This window comes from Camelus bactrianus, chromosome 16 (assembly GCF_048773025.1).
Source record: "Camelus bactrianus isolate YW-2024 breed Bactrian camel chromosome 16, ASM4877302v1, whole genome shotgun sequence".
In the NCBI taxonomy this organism is placed as follows: Eukaryota; Metazoa; Chordata; class Mammalia; order Artiodactyla; family Camelidae; genus Camelus; species Camelus bactrianus.
In genome coordinates this window covers 5,825,082-5,849,009 of record NC_133554.1, presented here as the reverse complement: position 1 = coordinate 5,849,009, position 23,928 = coordinate 5,825,082, and the positions used below count along the sequence as shown (strand labels likewise).

At 43.1% G+C, this 23,928-nt stretch overlaps 1 long non-coding RNA gene across 1 annotated transcript in view; it reads left to right on the top strand.

The window, feature by feature from the left end:
* LOC123619926 (uncharacterized) overlaps positions 1–23,928 on the top strand; it is a 58,437-nt gene that overhangs the window by 17,343 nt on the left and 17,166 nt on the right. Inside the window, exons 2-3 of the long non-coding RNA XR_012499362.1 lie at positions 1,380–1,557; positions 17,284–17,468. This is a non-coding gene — a long non-coding RNA (uncharacterized LOC123619926). The remainder of the gene's footprint in view (positions 1–1,379; positions 1,558–17,283; positions 17,469–23,928) is intronic.

Below are 23,928 nucleotides of genomic sequence, written 5' to 3'. Positions count from 1 at the left end.
CTTATGGACTGGTGGGGAAGGGGAGAGAGAAATAGCCCTTAATAAAACCAATTGTGATGCATGTGGGGGAGGTGAGACCCTGCAGGGCTTATAGGCCACTTAAAGGACAAAGGTTTTTACTCCAGTAGACAGGGGGCCATGGGAGGGTTCTAAGGAGGCTTCTGTCATGGGACACGATCGCTTTTACTTTAAGTTAGGTAGTTCTGGTTGCTGTGTAGACTGGGGCGCAGGGGCAGAAGCAGGAGGTTCCTTCAGGGGGTTGCTGTCATCCTCAGGTGGGAGGTGACTAGGATGCTGTCAGGTGGGAGGTGGGTTACCCTCCTCCAAGTCTTCACAGGTAGCCCATGTTTCTATATCCCGGGGGGATCATTCACCAGGACCCAGAGAATACCAGCTCTGTACCTGCACCATATAGAAGACACCAGCAAAGGCCAGTCCCCCGTGTGACTCACAGAACACTTAGCAATTTTGTTAAAGTGTCTCCCTCAGGTCTCTGGGATCTTCTACACACTACTCTCCTTCCTTAGAAGACTTCTCCGCTCCCCCTGGTTAGCCCTGTTTTCAGCTTAGACATCGCTTTCTCCAGAGAGCCTTCCTTTACTCGAGGCCTTTGCTGGGGGTTGTTGTGTGGTATGTGCCTCTCCCAGTCCAAAGGGGCTCCAATCCCACCTTACACAGGACTGGGACTAGGGGACAAATTCTGAGGTGTTACTCTCAGGGCCGTGCAAGGGTAGGGGTGGCTTGGGGGAGCCTCCTTACCCCAGCCCAGCCCTGGTTGTGGTCCCCCATATGGGAACCCCAGGTGAGGGGTCCTCTGCCTGGCCCTTCATGGCCCCAAATCCCTTGTCCATAGGGTTTCCCTGCCAGGGTGTTCCAATGAGATTGTGGCAGGAAAATGGTTGTGTTCCAGGTCTCAGGTAAGTCCCTGGGACACTCCTCGCCAAGGGAGGGTCCTTGGCTTCCCATAGGAAAGAATTCAAGAGTGAGCGGTAGTAAAGTGAAAGCAAGTTTATTTAGTGAGATGCACGTTCCATAGGCAGAAATAGGGACAGTCTCAGAAGGGAAAGCGGTCCCCGATGCAAGGGGTGGTTAGTTTTTATGGGCTGGGTAATTTCATATGCTAATAAGTGGGAGGGATATTCTATTTCAGGAAAGTAGGCGGGGATTTCCAGGAATTGGCCCCGCCCACTTTCTGTCCTTTTACGTCAGCCTGGGAAGCGTAGTGGCGCCTGGAGGGGTGTCACTTAGCGGCTGGCGTAGTAAAATGAGCGTAGGAGGCGCAAGATGTACCGGAAGTCCATTCTTCCGCCATCTTGGTTCCAGGAGGTTCTAATTACTTTTTGCTGTATTCTCAACATCTGCGGCATTTCTTTTCCAAGGCTGTGCCCTGCCCCCTCCCTCCTGTCTCCGGAGGCACCGGTGTGGTGTTTGGAAGAGAGAAGAGCAGCAGAAGCCACGGCTCTCCAGCGCCCTCGCCTCCCCCCGCGGACGCCCCTCACTCCTGAGTCACCTTCTGGAGCTCGCCCCGCTGGGGGCCGCCGGCTGCTGAGAACGTAGGTGAGACCATCCCGCGTGTTCCCCACGCCCGGTCATTTCCCGCCCCACGCTTCTCTTTCCCTCCAGTGAACAGCTTCTTCCCTTAACTACCTGAGTGGCTTCCACTTTCCAGGCTGAACCCTCACCGACATAACCCCCGCCGTCCCCCATGAGGGGGTGGCTAAAATTGTCCCCAGCCGCCTGAACAAGCACCAGCTGCCGCCGGTGAGCTCCGCCCACCTGGGCCCAGGCCTCCCGCCTTCCTTTAGTGCCTGCACCTGGCACACGGCTCTGCCTCTGCCTCCCAGGCAGAGTCCTCAGGAAGCCTTCTCTGGCCATGCTCACCCCTGAATGCAATTCACTCTCTGCCCCATTAAATACTCAACTTCTAACTCCATAGTTTTTTCCGCCCTCTTCACACAACTTATCCCAATGTATTTCTTGATTATTCATTGACCACCAGCCTCTCTCAGTAGGGTTTATAGGGGCAGGCAGCCTTCAGCGCTGTGGTGTCTTGTTGGGAAATGAATGAGTAGCAGACACATAATAAGTAGATAAATGATTTGTTGCACTGAATTGCATCAAGCAGTCACCATCCATTGAGTACTTAGGGTAACATAAGCATAGTGACAGGCCCTGTGGGAGAGGTAAACAATAAATAATCTATAAAGAGAAATGAAGGGCTAGGTGTTGTTTATTTTTATTGAAGTACAGTTGATTTACAATGTGTTAGTTTCTGGTGTACAGCATAGTGATTCGGTTATATATATATTCTTTTTCATATTTTTTGTTATAGGTTATTACAAAGTATTGAATATAGTTCCTTGTGCTATACAGGAGGACCTTGTTGTTTATCTGTTTTGTATATAGTAGTTCATATCTGCTAATCTTAAACTAACTTATCCTTCCCCTCCTTTTGATAACCATAAGTTTGTTTTCTGTCTGAGTCTTTCTGTTTTGTAAATAAGTTCATTTGTATTATTTTAAAATTTTTATTTATTTTTAATTTTTTAAAAATTATAGTCGATTTACAATGTTGTGTTTCCGGTATACACCATAGTGATTCAGTTATATATATATTTTCATATTCTTTTTTGTTATATGTTATTAAAAGATAATTGGATATAGTTCCCTGTGCTATACAGTAGGACCTTGTTACTTATCTATTTTATATATATCGTTTATCTCTTTATTGTATGTAGTAGATAAATATAAATATATATAGTATATAAACATATGGTGTGTGTATATATATAGGAAATATATATACATATATAGTTAGTATCTGCAAATCCAAAACTCCCAATTTATCCCTCCCCTCCCCATTCCCCCACCTGTAACCATAAGTTTATTTTCTGCGTCTGTGAGTCTATTTCTGTTCTGTAAGTAGGTTCATTTGTGTCACTTTTTTAGATTCCACGTATAAGTGATATGATACAGCATTTGTCTTTTTCTGGCTTACTTCACTTAGTACGACAATCTCTAGATCCATCCATGTTGCTGCAAATGACATCATTTCATTCTTTTTATGGCTGACTAGTATTCCATTGTGTGTATGTTTATATATATTTGCACATTCTTTATCCATTCATCTGTCAATGGACATTTAGATTGTTTCCATGTCTTTGCTCTTGTAAATAGTGCTGCTGTGAACACTGGGGTGCATGTATCTTTTGGAATTAGAGTTTCCTCTGGATATATGCCCAGGAGTGGGATTGCTGGATCATATGGTAGGTCTGTTTTTAGTTTTTCAAGGAATCTCCATGCTGTTTTCTATAACGGCTGCACCAAACTATATTCAAACCGGTAGTGTAAGAAGGTTCCCTTTTCTCCACACCCTCTCCAGCGTTTATTGTTTGTGGAGTTTTTACTGACAGCCATTCTGACCAGTGTGAGGTGATACCTCATTGTGGTTTTGATTTACATTTCTCCAATAATTAGTGATATTGAGCATCTTTTCATGTGCTTATTATTCATCTGTATGTCTTTGGAGAATTGTCTATTTAGGTCTTCTGCCCATTTTTTTTTATTGGATTTGTTGTTGTTGTTGTTGTTGTTGTTATTGAGTTGAATGAGCTATTTGTATGTTCTGGAAATTAAGCCCTTATTTGCAAATATTTTCTCTCAGTCCGTAGGTTGTCTTTTTGTTTTGTTTATTGTTTCCTTTGCTATGCAAAAGCTTACAAGTTTGATGAGGTCCCATTTGTTTATTTTTGCCTTTATTTCTGTTGTCTTGGGAGACTGACCTAAGAAAACATTGCTACAGTTTATGTCAGAGAATGTTTTGCCTATGTTCTCTTCTAAGTTTATGGAATCCTGTGTTATGTTTAAGTCTTTAAGCCATTTTGAAGATTTTTGTATGTGTGTGTATGGTGTGAGGGTGTCTTCTAACTTCATTGATTTACATGCTCCTGTCCAACTTTCCCAACACCACTCGCTGAAGAGACTGTCTTTCTTCTATTGTATATTCTTGCCTCCTTTGTTGAAGATTAATTGACCGTGGGCGTGTGGGTTTATTTCTTGGCTCTCTATAGTCTGTTCCATTGAGCCATATGTCTGTTTTTGTGTCAGTACCATGCTGTTTTGATTACTGTAGCTCTGTAGTATTATCTGAAGCCTGGGAGGGTTATGCCTTCAGCTTTATTCTTTTTCCTACGTATTGCTTTGGCAATTCTGAATCTTTTGTGATTCCATGTAAATTTTAGGATTATTTGTTCTAGTTCTGTGAAAAATGTCCTCGGTAATTTGATAGGGATTGCATTAAATTTGTAGATTGCTTTGGATAGTATGGCTATTTTATTTTATTTTATTTTATTTATTTTTTTTCGGTGGGAGTGGGGAGGTAATTAGTTTTTATTTTTAGGAGAGGTACTGGGAACTGAACCCAGGACCTCATGCATGCTAAGCATGTGCTCTGCCACTTGAGCTATATCCTCCCTAGTATGGCCTTTTTAACAATATTAATTCTTCCAATCCAAGAGCGTGGGCTATCTTTCCATTTCTTTAAATTATTTTTAATTTCTTTTACCCATGTTTTATAATTCTCAGTGTGTAAGTCTTTCACTTCTTTGGTCATATTTATTCTTAAGTATTTTGTTTTGATTTTTTGATGTGGATTTTAAAGTTTTTTTTTTTTTTTACTTTTCTGATATTTTATTGTTAGTGTAAAGAAATGCAACAGATTTCTGTATGTTCATCTTGTTCCTGCTGCCTTGCTGAATTCATTTAACAGCTCTAGTAGTTTTTATGTAGAGTCTTTAGGGTTTTCTATATATAGTATCAAGTTATCTGCATATAGTGAGTTTTACCTCTTCCCTTCCAATTTGGACCCTTTCTATTTTTTTTTCCTTGTCTGATTGCTGTGGCTTGGATTTCCAGTACTATGTTGAATAGAAGTGATGAGAGTGAGCATCCTTGTCTTGTTCCACATTTTATCAAGGGATTGGTATTGTGAAGGCATTGTTCCACTATGGCCATCAAAAAATGTCTCCCATCCCATCAACTCTTGTTGCAGTATAACCTTGACACTCCCTCCATCAAAAAGTGGGTCTGTGTCCCCTTCTCTTGAAATTAGGTGGGCTTTTGTACCTGTTTTGACCAATAGAGGACGGCAGAAAAGTCGTAACAAATGATACAGCTGCCACCTGTATGGAAAACTCACTTCTGAAGTTTTCAGCTATAAGCACTGCAGCTCCCCTGAGGCCACCATACTTCTAGGAAGGCCAAAGTCCCATAGATGGGAGGCCCTGAGACCACTTGAAGAAAGATGCCCAGCCAGCCCCCAGCTCTCCAGCCACTGTCTGATTGCAATTGCATGAGACCGAGGCCAGAACCATCCAGGTAAGAACTTCCTAAATTCCTGACTCTGAGAAATGACTAGTTTTATTTTAATCCATTGAATATTGGAGTGATTTGTTACACAGCAAAAGATCACTAGAAAAACTCTTGACTTCAAGGAATTCAAAATCAAATTGGAAAGCCAAGAAGTGAGTGAACTTAGCCAGGTTTATTAGACAGTGCCAGCAGTCTCTGGGTGACAAAGACCCAAGCTGTAAAGTCCTATCTATGTAAATATAGTAAGTACACCCAACCATGCACCCACCTTTTCTTTCCCTCCATTCCTATACCCAGCCCCTTCCTTTTCTCCTGATCTTGATTGACCTTCCAAGTCTTTGGTTCCCATCATAAATCTGCAGTTCCCTGCAGGGCTGACTTTCTCAGACTCTCAACTTGTTGGAGCTCTAAATTAATGAGCTACCTGGTCTCACCAACTTCACTTTGGATATACTGCCGAGAGTGGAGTCAAGGATGTTTAGACCACAAATCCCTAGTTCTGGCTCCTGGTTCTTGGCAACAGTCGTCACATAAATTTTCCAACAAGAGACACATCCGCATAATTAGACCAACGATATCGCAGACTCAGACACATGCAAAGAGGGCAGGGCTGAGAGAAGGGTACTATTCATCAAAACCTCATCATAAATTCAAGTTGAAGGATTGAAAAGAAACAAAACATGGACACTTCCCAAACTCGGCAGCTGGACGTCTCACTGAATTTCTGAAATCACTGCTGCTCAACTCAACATCTGGGAGAGAATAAAAAATAATAAAGATTTAAAAAGAACAGACGCTTGGCAATTAGCAATTGAAGTGCGGATCAGGAATATAAATTCTCCAAGGGCCTAAAGACAGAAATATACATTGGCACATGGGTCTTAGGACTGTGAATTTCATCCAGCTGTCACCACCGTTCTTTTTTATTATGGCTAATATTTAGTTAGCAAATGTACTTTCTAAGCAACGAACATAATTATGTTCAGGTTGGCATGACCTGAGTTAGGATGACCAAGTTTTTACTTATTCAGCATTGGCAGTGTAATACTACGTCCAAAAGATTTTAGTGCGGACCAGTAGCACCAAAGAACATTGGGAAGAACATTGTATTTACATTTGAGAGACTTGGGTTTAAGTCCTGACTCTTCCATTTATTAATTGTGTAAATTTGGCATTATTTAACCTGAACTTGTGAAGAAATCTGTACGTAGAGATAAGAATTGCCTCACAGAGTTTTTATGAGGATTAAGTTAGGTAACTGATCTTCAAAACTCCTGCCACATTGCTTTTAGCTTCTTCATCTATGAAATAGGAACAATACTTCTGTCACAGGGTTAAGTTACCCTGTAAGCTTTCCTTAGCTTATAATATTACTTAAGCTCCTTTTAAGACATGTAAGGTGCTTTTGGCTGTAAATAACAGAAAGTGAGACTCATATCAGCTTTAAAATGAAGGATTTTGAATTGTTCTAGTTAAAGAGAAGGCAGGAGGTAAGTGGTTCAAGGGTAGGATCAATGGTGTCAGGTGTTGAGTCCAGATCTCTGCAATCCATGTGAGTTTCCCCTCATGGTGGCAAGATGGCTGCTTCAGCTTCAAGCATCACATCTTTATACCAGAGCACCCAAAGCATGAAAGGAAAGGAATCTTTTCACACACTCTGATCAAGGAAGAAACATTTCTTAGATACCTCCTGCAGATTTCCCTTTACATTTCATTGACCAGAACTGGCCTGTGGCTGTCTCTTCTGGGAGGCAATCTGGGGAAATGAATGTTCAGCATTTCCAAAAGCTAACATGGGAAGCCGCTTCTACCAGCAAGGAAGAAAGGAGAGAAGAATAACTGGGGTAGGAAACACACTCTGCGCCTGCCGCTGTAACATATGTGAGAGCGTTTACCATGCTGGGACCCACTGGTCAATGGAAGTAACGTTTATGGGAGAGCTTAGTATATGCTAGACATCATTCAAAATGTTTTACATGCATCACTTTATTCCATCCTCTCAACAACCCTATGAGGAGATATGACTGTTATCCTTATTTTATAGATGTGGAAACTGAGGCTCAGAGAAGTTAATAAACTTTCCCAAGGTTACACAGCCCATGAGTGCTGGGGCCAAGACGTTTGATCTGAGTCCGAGCATATTGAGTCTTCACAGGAGGACAAAGGTGGATGCCCAGCTCACATCTTAATGACATGCTTATCCTCATTCTCACCTCAAGTTCAAGTGGGTTTGAGTTGTCATGTGGTTGTTGGGTTGTCTACCTATTTATCTGTCTTAGAGGTGAACATGTCCATGAAGCATTACCATTAAGCAGTGAGATCTTTTAAGTTGTTCAGAATTTACATGTTCAAATTGTGGTGGTCATCTGGGAGTGGGGACTTCATGATCAGATTCACCGTGGGGGAGCTGTGAGGTAAGTGACCCCAGCTCATCCTGGGATAGATTTGCACCTGTCACTTTACCTGGGGGTGGAGAGAGTATCTCCAGAGACGGGGAGAGCAAGGTGCAGGACCCGCAGTCTCTTCTGTGCCCAAGAGTGTCTTGTGAACTGGGTGGGGAAGCCACAGGAAGGAAGACCCCAGCACAGCGCATGGGGCCCTGGGGAGAGGATTTGAGCCTGGCAGGAGGAGCAGGGCTCAGCCACTGGGCCTGAGGTTCTGGGTGCAGCATGTGTGTCTCCCCTGAGGGAGAAGATCTTGTATCACTAACGCTCATCATCCCAGGCCAGGGAACAGAACAGAGAGAAGGAGAACTCCTTCCCAACTGATCTGGAGATGAAAGCAAGTCCCAGCATCCCAAGGCAGAGCAGAGCACAGAGCTGGGGCCGGGCCTCGGGTGCTGATACAGTCTCCTGGAGCCTGGGGGAAACAGCCCTCGGCACCACCAGCTGCAGACAGAGGTCTTCCTTTGACCCCCTATTGTGTGCCAGGCCTGGGCTGGCTTAGTCCGTGCTCCCTACAGATATACTGACAAGTGAAAAGGAAATTAAACAGTGGGCTAAATTCCACGAGGTGGGGGTACAGGATGCCAGGAGAGCCCCCAGGAAGGGCAGGCACACGTGGGCTTCTGGAAGCCTTCTTGTTAGATCTTTCCTAATCTCCTGTCCTGCTTCTGATGCTTCTGCTATCTTGCTCTTCTCGGTAGCACCCCAGCCTGCACGGGGCAGCTAGATTTTTCATCCTGAAGCAGTGTTTTCTCAACCTTTTTATCATGATCACCTCTCCCCCGTCGTGAAATTTTAATACCAGAAGTATATTGTCTGTCTTTGTGTTACGTGTGTATCTGTGCTTTATGCATAAAAAGGGTAAGATTCTCCCGAGAACCAGTTTTTGTCCCCTCGTTGGCAAAATCGCCCCCTGGTTGAGAATGTACTTCTAAAAGAATAATCCCACCTTCCGCTGACTGGCAGCACGATCGTCCGGCTGTGCTCCGGCGTATCTTGTGTAAAGGCATTCAGTCTTTTCAGTGTTACGTAGAGCCCTTTCATCAGGGCTGGGAGGTTAAGGCACAGACAGGCACACCTCGGGGAGACTGTAGTCAGTGGTTCCATCAGTTATCTGTTACTCCATAACAGCTACTCTGAAGCGGAGCAACTCAAGACACACATTATCCTTCAGTTTCTATGGGTCAAGAATCCCGATGAGGTTGAGCTGGGTCCCCCAGCTCGGGGTAGTCCCACAGGCTGCAGCTGAGATGTTGGCCAAGGCCAAAGTCATCTCAGGTTCATCTGGGGAAGGATCCACTCCCAAACTCATTCACTGGTCATCGGCAGGATTCAGTTCTTTATAGACTGTTGGACTAAGGACCTCAGTTCCTTGATGGCTACCATTTGGAAGCCCCCTACAGTTCCCTGCCGTAAGGGCCTTTCCATAGGGAGCTGGGGTTGGGGTGAGGGTATGGCGTGGGGAGAGAGAGTGTGTGAGCAAAGCAGAAGTCAGTCTTCTGTAACCTAGTCTCAGGCTGACTACCATCATGTTTGCAGTGCTCTTTTCCTTAGGAGGCCCTGGGTGGGTTCCAGGAGGCAGAATCTCTGGGAGCCATTTTAGAAGCTGCCTAGCGCAGTGGTCAGGCTGAAATCAGGGGACACACAGGTCCCAAAAGTCAGGCCATGGGTGGTCTAGGTAGGGTAGGTGGTCTAGGTAGTGTGAGTGGCCAACAACCAGGCAAGCAGCCCAGGACCTTGTCATTAGAGCAAAGCCACGGGCCAGGACCAGGAAGGTGACACAAAATCAGGCATCTGCAGGAGTAGCATTCCAAGCAAGGTGTTGGGTCAAGTTGGGAAGGATGCTCCTGACCCCAGGCAGCCCTGGCAGCAGAGATGACCCAGGGCAGCAGCAAATGTCTAAAACTCGGTGATGGCCGTCTCAGCCAGGTAACCTCTTACATACCATCTCCCTGATAAAGATGACCCCAGACCTTGGTGGTCCAGGGCCTGAAGGTGGGAGCAGTGATGCTCTTTAGGAAGGAGAGGAGTTGGGCAGGCTAGAGGCAGAACTCAGAGCAGACAGGGAAGCAGCATGGAGAAGCCTCTGGAACCAGGCTGGTGGGCTGAGCAGCCCAGCCCAGCCCAGCCCAGCCGTTTGCATGTTGTGGGACCTTTGGGGAATAAATTGACCTCAACCTGAGTTTTCTCCTAAGATAATACTTAACTCATAGTGAGACTGAGAAGATGAAATAAGATACTTAAAAAGCCTTAGTTCAGTGTCTGCTGCAGAGCAAGCACTCAATAAATATTCGTTACTGTTATTACTATTATATAAGAGTAATACATGCAGAAAGGAAAATGAGTCCACTTCTCAAAATCAAAACTGCAAAAAGAGCTGAATCTTTTATGGTTGAAAAGATGCCAATTCAAGATCTAACACAATTTCATATTCATTAATAAAGTGTGGCAAGCAGGATGGGAACCAGAGTGGCTGAGTGGCTATTCGATGTCATACGTGGAGCGAGGTGCCTTATAAATCTGTCTTCATGCCTTCCTTTCAACTCACATAAATGATGGGTTATTATTCTCATTTCACAGACGAAGCAATAGAGATCCAGAAAGATCCAGTATGTTGCTGAAGGTCATGTAGTTAACAAGAGTCTGAGCTGGGAATTGCATAAAAGCCCCTTGGTGCCCAAGCCCACGACTTCTTAAATACAAGATCCTATTTATATTAAAAGTGGTTGGGTAGAGATGTTAACCAGACCCCACTTTTCTTACTCAAGGTACAGGTGTTACCACGTCCAAGCTCATACTGCTTGCTGCATGACAAGCCAGTAAATCGAGGGACAAGCTGTGGGGGCAAGGAATAGTGACTATTTGGAAAGCCAGCAGACTGAGAAGATAGTGAACTAGTGTCCCAAAGAACCACCTTTCCTGAGTTAGAATTCATGCTTCTTTTATACTGAAAGCGGTGGGAGTAAAGTCGAACATTTCTGGTTCCAGTCAGCCTCCCGGAGGGGATGTGTTAATTCCTTCCTGCCTACAGTCATTCACAGGTGGGCCTGGTCAGGATGTTTCCTGTGAGCTATGCAAAGGTATTTTAGCTTAATGCTCACTACCTGGGAGGCAGGGTTCCCAGAGATGAGCCATTATGTGTAATTTAAGCTTATAGGCAACATACCTTTAGTGATTAACAAGCAATAGAGGTGGGCTGGGTATAGCTCACAGGTAGAGCGTGTGGTTGGCATGCACAAGGTCCTGGGTTCAATCCCCAGTACCTCCATTAGAAATATAAATAAATAAAAATAAATGTAATTGCCTCTCCCCCCAGAATTAAAAAAAAAAACTTAAAAAAAAAAAACAAAAAAAAAACAAGCAACAGAATACAAAGGTTAAAGTAAAAGAAGCAAACCAATACGGGGTCAGTCCTTCTTCGCTGTTACACAGGGTGCCAGAGGTGAGTTCAAGTCGTGGAGGATATGACAAGAGAAGACGGTGAATCAGCCAGCTCCTGAGGGCAGAGGATCCCGGGAAGGAGGCAGGTTCCTCTTTAGGCGATCAGAATCAGTCCAAGAGAGCAGAGGACCACGTACAACCTTATCAACAGGCATCAGCTCTTTATCACTGGGGTTACCCCTGGGAAGGAATGCCCCCTTCCTCCAGTCCGTCCTCCAGTCCGTCCTCATCTACAAACAGACTTACTTTTACACATGGTCTCCAGCAGGCTCTGGACTTCCAGGAGGTTTTGATTAAGGATGGAAGATTCTCCAACACTGTTTTTTAGATACCACAGTGTGCACTCAAGGTCAATGTCAGTTGTCAATTAGATACAATGTCAATTGGAGACAATGATTGAGGTGCTTAGTTGCAGGAAAGTGTAAGCAGAAAGGGGTTTACTATAGGGTATTAGGCCATTTGCAACGGGTCTAAGAAGGCTGGAAAACCAAGCTCAGATGTCACACAGCCAGGACATCTAGCTAGCCATACTGTAGGGCTTTCCTGGTTTTAAATTATGTATAAGAAGGTGTTTGGGGACGTGCTTCAAAATGACATGGGAGGGGGAAGAGTATGTTGGGGTAGAGATGAAAAGAAATTGGCCTCAATAACTTAAACCTGGAGTAGGTAAAGGAGCGTTCTTTTTACTAGTCTATTTTAAAAAACAGATTTCTTGAGATGTAATTTACATACCATAAGTTTCACCCATTTAAAGTGTACAATCCAGTGATTTTTAGTGTATTTACTGAGTTGAGTAATTATTACTACATCTACTTTTAGAACATTTTTTATCAACCTTCAGAGAAATCCTGTACCATTAACAGCCACTCCCCTTTCCTCCTCTTCCCAGCCTCTGGCAACCAGTAATCTCCACTTTCTGTCTCCATAGATTTGCATGTTCTGGACATTTCATATAAACAGAATCATACAGTACGTGGTCTTTCGTGATTGGCTTCTTTTACCTAATGTTTTCTAGGTTCATCCGTTTGTAGCATGTATCAGTGCTTCATTTTTTCTTGTTGACTAATATTCCATTGTACGTATGTATCACCTTTTGTTTATCCATTCATCTGTTGATAGGCAGTTGAGTTATTTTCACCATTTGGCTGTTGTGAATAATGCTGCTATGAGTATTGGTATAAAAATATCTAAGTCCCTGCTTTCAATTCCTTTGAACATATATCTAGGAGTGAAATTGCCTGATCATATGGTAATTCTATGTTTAACTTTCTGAGGAACTGCCAAACTGTTTTCCACAGCAGCTGCACCATTTTACATTCCCACCAGCAATGCATAAGGGTTCCAATTTCTCCACATCCTTGCCAACACTTGTTATTTTTGATTCTAGCCATCCTAGTGGGTGTGAAGTGGTATCTCATTGTGGTTTTGATTTGCATTTCTCTGATGGCTAATGATGTTGAGCATCTTTTCATGTGCTTATTGGCCACTTGTTTATCTTCTTTGGGGAAATGTCTATTCAAATCCTTTGTACATTTTTAAATTGCGTTTTTAAAAATATTTTTAATCAAGTTGTTATAATACTTTATATATTCTAGGTGCAAGTACCTTATCAAGAAAAGGATTTGCAAATATTTCCCAGCATTCTATGGGTTGTCTTTTCACTTTCTTGAGGGTGCTGTTTGAAGCATAAAAGTTTTAAACTTTGATGAAGTCCAGTTTCTTCTATTGCTTATGCTTTTTGTGTAATATCTAAGACATCATTGCCTGAACCAACTGCATGAAGCTTTGATTTACTTTTATGTTTTCTCCTAAGAGTTTCAGAGTTTTAGCTTTAAGTTTAGGTGTATGATCGATTTTGATATTGTGTGAGGTAGGGGGTCCCAATTTATTCTTTTGCAAGTGGATATTAGTCTGTCTACATTAGTATATATTGAGTTTTTCACAATAAAGACCTAACTACAAAAATGGCAATGACAAATCATATACCAGGTAGGAACTGCCTTTAGTTGCTAATAACAACTACTTAAAAATAAGAGTGGCTTCAGCAGTATATGTTTGCTTTTTTAACTTACTCATTTTAGGTCAAAGAAGTTCGGAGGTAGGTACAGCTGATATGGCAGTTCCAGAATCATTATTGAACCAGGATCCTGCTCTCTGTTTGTTTCAACATTCCTGTGTGTGGCTTCCAGCCTCAAGGTTACCTAATGGTCACAAGGTGGTTGCTGGAACACCAGCCAACTCTTCTGCATTCTGAGCAGGAAGAAACAAAGGAAAATGGGAGTTATCCCTCTTTAAATAACTTTACCTGAAACCAATTAAAAAACTTGGGTTTACAGCTGATGGCTTCTCCTATGGTAGGGAGACTGGGCATAGTAACATACTCGTCAGTATAAGGATTCTGGGTTTTGCGGGGAGGCGGGTAATTAGGTTTATTTATTTTTTTATATTTAACAGAGGAACTGAGGATTGAACCCATGACCTCATGCATGCTAATCATGTGCTCTACCACTGAGTTATACCCTCTGCTCCAAAACAAGGATTCTGAAAATAAGTTTTCTATTCATGGATATCAAGTAGCCAATGCAACAGGCTGTGGTGGAGTAGCAGTTATCCAACCAATATCTTTTCTTTTCTTTTTTTTCTTTTTTAGAGATTATCCAACTGCTAACTACATGTTAAAATGTTCGTGGGTTTGTTCACTGGGTCATATACTTTGTTTTGGGTTTTTTTAATATATATTTTTTTGAAGTATAGTCAGTTTACAATGTTGTGTCAATTTCTGGTGTACAGCACAATACTTCAGTTGTGTAGAAACATACATATATTCGTTTTCATATTCTTTTTAACTGTAAGTTGTTATAAGACTAATAGCTATTTTTCAGTATCTTTAGTGGCAAGTAGGATTGAGGGATCATGAGCTCAGTACTGCCAGAGCTTTCAAATTTTAGAGGCTTGAATTTTACATTTCCTATGAACTCTCCTGATTTTTCAGTGTTGGCAATCAACCAAAAAAACCACATTTCACCTTGCCTGGGCCAGACACAATCCATCTGTGGCCCATATTCCGTATCCATGCTCCTTGTGGGTGACTTCTGCTTTCAGGTGATCATCAGAGCCCTTTAAACACCTGAAGGGCACGGGAGCGGTATTACACTTCCTCTGGGTGGCTCTGAGCCAGTGAGTGAAAGTCACGAGGAGGGAGGTTTTGGCTCCACTTTAGGAAAAGCTCCATCCGCAGAGCTGTCAAAAACAGAAGGAGCTGCCTGGGGAGGTAGGAAGTTCCCTGTCGCTGGAGGTGTTTGAGCAGATGCTGGAGAACTGCTTGGCAATGACTTCTAAGGTCTTCCCAACCACAGGAGTCTTGGAATATCACCATGATGACTACGGCTGCTGCGATGACTTGCTGAAAGGAGACAAGCAGAAGGGGAGAGGCTCTGCATCTGGATTGTGCGGGGGCTGGCCGCCCGCCAGCTGGTGTGTTCCTACCTTCTAAATAACAAGGAATATGCCCTCCCCGTCGAGATGACCTCTATTCAGTCTAGACGGACAGAAAGATTTACTTCCCAAATACTCACAACAGTGGTTTGATACATCTCCTCATTGCTTACAAGCACACAGCACATACGGGACTTTTCGTATGGAGGATGGTTCAGGCTATTCAATTCAATTCATTTAGTTATTCATACTTCCAAGGCTGGCTACAGGGACCTGCATTCAGGAGGGCCCCATGTTTAGCCTGCTGCTTTTTTCTTCAAGTTCTGAATCCTTTTGGAACAAGGGATTCCACATTTTCATTTTGTGCTGGGCCTTGCAAATGAAGTAGCCAATCCTCCACAGTTTTACTGAAAATCTACTCAGTATTTAGCCAGTGCCAGGCATTGAAGGTACAGCGCCACACTTAACACGCTTATGGTCGAGTTGGGGGCCGGGGTTTGGGGAAGCTGAGAGATAAGGAACTACTGACGTAGCTGCTGTGTAGCGTACTAGGTGTTTGCAAGAGGGATGTCTAACCTAGACAGAGTGGTCAGGGGGTAGAAAAGGCTATCCAGAGGAATCAAGGTCTTCTGAACTTCAATTGTTTGTTAAAATTTGATCTTCCCTTTTTAGACGACTGTAACTAGTCATGGCTGCTTAAATAAGGACTGCATTTCCCAGCATCCCAGCAGTTAGTTGTGATCATGTGACTAAGTTATCACCAATGAAATGAGTAGAAATGATGTGGACCGCTTCTAGATCTGGACTTCAGAGCATCCCAGCATGCTGTCTCCATCCTCTCTTCCCTGTCGCTGCAGATGGAATGTGCATATAGTTGGGGGTGCGTCGCTTCCATCATGCAGCTAGATGACCATGAGGGCCTGGAGGCTGGCAGAGCAGTGACTGGCAGGAAGCTGGGTTTCTGAAGGACCACAAGGAGCAGAGCTTCCCACTCACCTGGACTGCTCATCTCAGAGAAAAGAAACTTACATTCTCTAAGCTGCTGCATTCTGGGATCTTTGTTAGCCTACTCTGCCGAACATGAGGAGGACCTAGGAGTTAGCCGTGTGGCAAAAAGGAGAGGAGACAGGCTCCAGGGCACCTAGTCGAGAGGACGTGGCAGTTCAAGATGCCTGGAGTGATGGCTGTGAACGGGAGGGTGGTGTCTTGGTCAGGTTGGGCTGCTATAATAAAGTACCTTAGAGTGTGTGGCTCGAACAGCAGATGCTTATTTCTCACAGTTCTGGAGGCTAGGAATTCTAAGATCAAGGGGCCTGTAAATTCAGTTCCTGGTGAGAGCTCTCTTCCTAGCTTGCAGATGGCCACCTTTTTGTTGTGTCTTCACGTGATGAAAACAGGCAGCTCTGAGCACTCCTCTTCTCGTAGGGACACTAATTTCATCATAGGGTCTCTACCCTCGTGACCTCATCTACCTTAATCACTTGCCAAAGTTCCCCCTACCTCCAAATGCCGTCTTATTGGGAGTTAGAGCTTCAACATATGAATAGGAGGGGGTGAGGACAAACATTCAGTCCATCACAGGTGGGAAGAAGGAAGACTGGGCCACATCTTGGACCTTGTGTTCCAGGCAAAGACATTGGATGTCATCCTGTGGGCTGTGGGGAGCCCAGCTGGGGAGTGACATGATTAGATTAGCTTCTTGGTCTGTCAATTTGAGCTGGAACCTGCATATTTTCTAAATCTATGAAGTATTTCAGAAGACTAGCCAATAATCCAGTGAGCACTCACATACCCATCGTCTAGCTTGAAAAATGTATCACAGATAAAGTTCCCAGCATTCCCTTCCTAATCCCATCTTCAGTTTAGTTGTTTGTTTTAGTTTTGTTTTTCCTAAGGACCCTTGGAAGGGTAAATAGGACATGCATCATTGAACATCTCCTGTGCCCTCAGCACTGTGCCGGGTACCATAGTGTACGTATTAAAGAAGCAGTCACAGCTGGGTGGGAAAAAAAACCAAAAACAAACTTGTGCATTCCCAGAATGAGGTGACTCCCTTCTGAGACCAGATGTGGGTTGCTTGGAGAAACAAGATACAGGCTTTGATCTGGAGCACAGATACAAGATGTGATGGCATATTTGCTCAGAGTCTCCAGCCATTGCCTCCTCCTGATGCATGTGCAGGTAAATGCTGCAGCCAAAAGAAATCTGAAGTATGTCTCTGGAAGTCTTAAAGTTCTGAGAGGGACTTGGAAGGACTTGGGGGTACAGGTGGTATTCCATCTTTTCATCCAGCTGATGCCTGTGAATCTGGAGGAGAAAGGAAAGTATACTAGGAGTGAACAGCTGGTGATGTTGATGGTGTTGATGAGGATTTCATTTCCTGGGCAAGAGCCCAAGATCCTGGAATAGGAGACTACTGGCAAAGAACTGAGAACGCCACAAAGACAGGGGAGAATGTTTGGCAGGAGATTTCCCAGTGGCGTCAAAGGGCATTTAAAAAGATTGCTGTGCGATGCAGAGTGGACAGCTGTTGTTTTTGTCTGCTCAGCATCCGTTTGCCTTCTTCTTTTAACAGCCTCTTTTATCTTTGAAGGGAAACCATCCATCATCTTCTCAGTCTGTGTGGCTAAAGATGGTTGATCCTATCCTTTGGCTTCAGAAAGAGTCCATCAAAATCTCAAAGACTGTTTCAGAGGTAGCCATGTGGCCGGATGTGGAACAATGAGAGCTCTCCAGGACTTTGCTCTCTAGAACTTTGCTCAGATGACTGGGGATGAGGTAAGCCTTCTTTCTCAATTAGAGTAGTTGAGATGGTAGAGATAAGCTTGAAGTTACTGAATGCCATTGCCTTAATGAGACTGGGAATGAAGTCCACATAGCAGAGAGCTGAGCCTAACGATGGAAAGAGAGAAATGACTGAAAATGTGACAGCACGTGGATTTCACCATGTTTGAGGCTAACCCTACCCCCTTGGACTTTTCAGTTACGTGAGCCCATATTTTTCTCACCCTCCCTCTGGGTTAGTGTCGTTTCTACTGACGTGCTACCACACTGACAGGAGAAAGTGGAAAACGGCCTTTGTGATACAGACAGAAGCAGGGAAATTGAGACAGTGCTGTTATTCTTGAGCAGAAATACACTTGGCCCGGAACTTTATTTATGGCCTTGCATGTCTGTTTCCCAAGGCAAAGTTTACAGGGAATGGATAGGCAAGATTTTCATGTTACCGAGAGAAGAAAAATACAATTTCATAAACGTGACTGTCACTTGCAGGGGATTTGTAACTAGAAAGTGACAATAGAAGGATATAGACTGCTTTAAAAAATGCAAATCTTTTTTTTAGGGGGGGTAGGTAATTAGGTTTATTTATTTTTAATGGAGGTACTGGGAATTGAATCCAGGACCTCATGCATGCTAGGCATGCACTCTACCACTTGAGCTATACCCTTCCCCACTACCAAGTACAAATAGGAAGGGAAAAGTATGTAGCATCTTCTGCCAAGGTCTGTCCGTTGGTGTGGAGAGCTTTTGGGTCAGGAATGAGGAGAACCCTAGAAGCAAGTGCCTACTCCACCCCCAGGCCAGAGAAAGCTTCCAGATGATGTTTTCCCAATACATGTCACAAAGGCAACAAAACAGGGTTTTTGTGGGGGAATTCCACTTATCCAGGCACTAACTGGAATTCTCCTTTTGTTGAAGTTTAGAACATCTGATAAATTATTAACTGACTTTGCTAACAGTTTCTCAGAATATAGAAGCAGTAATGGAAGAAATTGTTCTTTCATTTTATAAAAAAAAAATAATTTTCTCCCTGGAATATAAAAGGAAGACATCCCTTTTATGGAAAATTGGATAATATGGTGGTACAATGGCAACCACTTATAAATCTATTTCCAGATGTAAGTGATGGGCCTTCAAGACAGATGCTGGCTAAGTATTTGCTAAATCAGTTCATTTAGTCTCCACAGCAATTTTAAGAGGTTCATTCTAGTGTGAGCCTCATTTGGTTGATGAGGAAACTGAGCTTTAGCAAAACTAAGAACATTACCTAAGCCAAGTCGGTGTGATAGAATTTGAACTCAGCCATCTGGGTCCTACCCACTACCCTCTGCTACATATTTCCTTCCGTTTATAGAAATTCCCCAGTTTATTGTCTGTCTGTCATTTTGTAGCTTGCTTTTTCCCTTCCACTTGATATGATAATATGAGCACTTTCCCACTTTGTTAAAAACTCTGACATATTTTAAAATTAAAAAAAATTGTGAAGTAGACTAATGTAAGGGATGCCCATGAACCCAATCACACAGCCTCCACAATGAGCAACCAATCTTGTTTCCTCCACCCGACTTCGCGCTCCATTACCTAAAGCAAATTGCAGATGTCGTATCCTGTTACCTGTAAACATTTCATGAAATTTTAGTAATTCTTGAATATTATCAGATACCCAGTCAATGCTCAGAATTTCCTGATGTAAACATTATTGTAGATGCTGTTTACAATTGGGTTCCAGGATTCATCGGGAAGAATTGGTGGGAGTGTGAAAGTACCAGAAACCTTGAACCAAAGCGACCTTGTCATTTTGGAGTTTGTCATAGCAAATGTGCAAGCAAAGCTGCCCTCCCCCAAATTTAGGAAACCAGATTTCCAAAAGTTCAGTAGCAAGAATTATGTATCACGTCATCTTGAACTGCACTGTCAACAGTAGCACTAACCACACATGGCTGTTTACATTTATGGTAATTAGCATTAAATAAAATGTGAAAGTCCATCCCTCGGTTGCACTGGCCACCCTTCAAGTGCTCAGTTGCTGTGTGTGGTTAGTGGCTATCATATTGGACAGTGTGGATAGAGGACATTTCCAAGATCATAGAAAGTTCCTTTGGGCAGCTGGTCTGGTGTCTAAGAAGGAATAGTATTTACAAGGGCAGGAGATTCTGAATAATTAAAATTTTGTCTGCACTGATGGTTGTGGTAGGCCTGGAAAGTGTGCCGTGTGTCTGCTTGAGGGACTTGACCAGCTTAACATTCAAGAAGAAGTAAAACACACATCTCAGTTCTCATTCGTTTCTTTAACTGCTCTGATTGAACTGTCCCCACTTAGCCTTGCACCAGCGAGGTTCACTTTGTTTTTATAACTAGCTTCCTTTTTTTCTAACAAAAACCCTATTCACGCTTAACAGTGGAAAAATTGAAGTTAGCCCTGTCTTGTAAGTATCAGCTCTGCCCAGCCACTTCCAGTTTAAAATAGTTTCATTTCGAGGAAACGTTCCACCGCATTCAGTTGTTACTTGCTACCACATTTTCAGTTGAGAGCCCCTTCCCTGGGCTTGGGAAGCAGGAGATGGCTTTGGCTCTGTTTATTAGCGCTGCTTCCCCTTCCTCCTTGCAGCCCCTCGTGCCGGCTCCAAGGGTCTCCTTGTGGAAAGTGGAGAACGCAGACCTCTCCTTTCTCTGCCAGGTTGTGTTTCTCTGTGTGACCAGGTCCTCAGTGTCCTTTGGCAGCTGTGCACTATGTGGGGTCCCAGGTAGGATTTGGCTGTGATGCTTGGTGTAGACCGTGGTCCCAGCAGTGTGTCTCTGTCCAAGGTCCTCGTCCTCTGTGTCTGCCTCCCTCCCCCCCATTACTTCTCTTTGGTGCTAAAATCTAGTAACTCAGTTTAAAAGGGTATATTAGTTACCTATTGCTGCAGATCAGTTTACCCCCAAATTTAGCAGCATAAAACAACCGTTATTATCTTACATAGTTTCTGAGGATCTGGAATCCAGGTGTGGCTGGCCTGGGTGGTTCTGGCTCGAGATCTCTTGTGTGGTTTCAGCCAGGATCTCTGCTGGAGCTGCATCACCTGAAGGCTTGACTGGGGCTGGGGGAGCCACTTCCAAGATGGTGCACCCACGTGCCTGTAGGCACCCACATGCCTGTTGGCAGGAGACTTCAGCTCCTTGCCACAGGGGCCTCTCCACAGAGCTGCTCACGACACGGCAGCTGGCTTCCGCCTTCCCTCAGAGCAACTGATCCGAAAGAGAGAGAGTGACCAAGATGGAAGTGTCTTTTATAGCCTAATCTCAGAAGTGATATACCATCTCTTCTGTCATATCCTGTTGGTCTTGTAGACCAACCCTCATACAGTGTGGGAGGGGAGCTGAATAAGAATTCCAGGAGGCAGGGATGCTGGGGGTGGAGGGAGGCTGGCTACCAAGATGAGGTTCATTGAGTGAAGATTTGGCTGGGAATCAAGCTCTTTTAACTGTCTTTTAGAATGAGGCAAGTTCTTTTCACCACGCATGAGCTTTTCCAGGGAAGGAAGGGTCTTTGCTGCGATTACCCTGAATATACCTACTAATAAAATTATACTTTGTTCTTATTATATAACATGTGTTAATTGTAGAGAAGAAAAAAAAACCAGACAAGTGAAAAAGCAGATAAAAGTCGTTTTTTAGTCCCCTATTCAAAAGTAAACTCTGACATTATGGTTTTACAGAATTTTCTCCTGAATGAATGTTACTTTTACCAAGTCTTCTCTGTTCATTCATGCCTTTAACAACTGTTTTTTGAACATTTACTATATGTCAGTAATTCTACTTCCAAGAATTTTTTTAGTTGAAGTATAGTCAGTTTGCAATGTTGTGTCAAATTCTGATGTACAGCACAGTGTTTCAGTCGTACATATACATACATGTATTTGTTTTCATATTTTAAATTTTTATTTATTTTAATTTTTGGGGGTAATTAGGTTTACTTACTTATTTTTGGAGGAGGTACTGGGAATTGAACCCAGGACCCTGTGTTTGCTAAGCATGCGTTCCACCACTTGAGCTATAACCCTACCCCCTGTAATTTTTTCATTATCTACTTCCAAGAATTTAGTTGAGGAAACATTTAAGGCCATGAGCAAACGGTTGGATACAACCAGCTTAATCCAACACATTTACCCAATAATCTTAATGTTGTTTTACATTTGTTTATATTTCAGATTTAGAAATCTTTTTCTTCATGGTTTCTGGCTCTGGAAGTTCTTATCCTAATCTAAGTTTACATAAATTCATTTTTAAGCAGTAGGGTTTAAAAAAAGTTGTCTACTTTCTTTGCATTATAATTAAAAAAAAGGTATACTTATGGCCATTCAGTGTCCTCCTTAGCTACACTTTCCTTTCATCATTTTCTGGTCTCTTTGCTCTTTTCTCTGAATTTTGAAAACTTTTTTCAAGTTGGTCCCTACCTGTGAATATTCTCCTTTTTTTAAATTTTAAAATTCTTTTAAAAATATTTAACTAAATAAATAAAGCAGACAAAATAATATTCACAACACATGTAAGGTATAAGCTACCACTAACAGTTTAAGAAATCAAACAATATCAGTGTCTTCAATGCTCCTTCCTCCTCCCTGAGGTTTGTGGTTATCGCTCCCTTGCATTTCTTTGTAGTCTTACAACAAACGTGTGTATCTTTATACAATACGTTGTCCAGTTCATGCATTTTTCTTGTGGAAATGCAATCACGTAGTGTATGCTCTTCGGTGAACTGCTTCCCCTCTCTTCCCAACATGACTTTTGTGAGATTTCTCCGTGCTGATGGGTATGACTGCCACGAATACTGTGCTGTAGTGTGTCAGCGTGTGAATGCACCACATTGTGTCAGTTCAGCTCATGGACATTGGGAAATTTCTGGATTCTCACAATTCCAAACAGTGCTGCGGTGAACATTCCAGTAGATGTCATCTGGTGCGCACACACCAGGATTTCTCTCGAGCAGTCATTCCCAAACTTAACTGCACATTGGAATCATGTGGGAGTGAAGAAAAACTTTTGATGTGTGGCTCACACCCTCAAGACATTCTGATTTAATTGCACATCTGGGTTTTAGGAAGCAGATTCGGAACCATTAACCTAGTGTATCTGGGAGTGGAATTGCCAGGTTGTAGGTTATGTGCATCTTCTGTTCTACTGCAGGTTGTCAAATTGTTTCTTACCAAGAGTGTGCAAGAATTCTAGTTGCTTCAGGTCTCTGATTCAAAATTTTTTTTATTGAGGTATAGTCAGTTTACAATGTTGTGTCAATTTCTGGGGTACTGCACAATTCTTCAGTCAGATATGAATATACATATATTAATTTTCATGTTCTTTTTAACCATGAGCTGCTACAAGATGTTGAATATATTTCCCTGTGCTATACGGTGTAAAGATTCAAAATTTTTTTGGTGGCATCAGCTCTATTGTTGGTGAAGGGAGTTGTGATGTGAATTTTAATCTGCTCTTGTGTTTAATTTCCTTGTATTCCTCCTTCACCACTCTTTTAATGCTACTTTTATTTGTCTCTGTCTGTTGCCTTCTTCACCTGAGTCTGTTTCTCCTGCGATCCTATATTTCAGAAAGCCTGTGTCTTCTGGTGGATGTGAAAGGATTTCCCAGCACCATCCTTTGGCAATGAGTGGTTGTCAGTGGCTTGCTCTTCCTGTGGGTCTTCTAATTAGGCATCTACCTTTTTTTCCCCCTTCTGCATTTTTTCATGGATACTATGCCAGTTTTGTTCTCTTAATTTGCTCTTTTTTGAGGCGAAGGTAATTGGGTTTATTTATTTATGATGGAGGTACTAGGGATTGAAGCCAGGACCACGTGCATGTGAGGCATGCACTCTACCACTGAGCTGTGCTCTCCCCTCTTCTCAGTTTGCTCTTGAACAACATGTGATCCGATGCTAGTCAGTGGGTAGAAGGCAGATCACCTGTGGTCTCATGGGGGCAGTGGTCCTGGTTCCTTTCCAGCCTACAGCTGAAGTGAAGCAGATTAGTACACTTCCTTGATTGAAACAGGCTCTCGCTTGGGATTGCACAGCTCTAGGAGGTGGCGTCTTCCTCTTGCTCGCATCGTAGGTTGTGGGGAGGGGTCAGATTTAACGGATTCAACACCACATCTTCCTGCATTAATGGTAGGGCAGGGGAAGTGAAAGTGCCAGTGGCCTTCCCTGAAAATTGGAGTTGATAACAGTGTCTGCGGATTAATTACACTGAAAAGTCTTCACATAATGTTCGACAGATGGCAAACATTTAATAAGTGGTAGCTGCCATCATCATCTTATCGTTGGTATATTATTAGTCTGTTGTATGTTGGTGGGTATAGTATTGACCTGTAGTATTATTACTACTCATCCCACTGGAATGAAAGCTACAATGAAGGTAGGGATTTTTGTCTGTTTTGTTTATTTCTTTATCCTCAGCAACTGGAACGGTGCGTTACACATGGT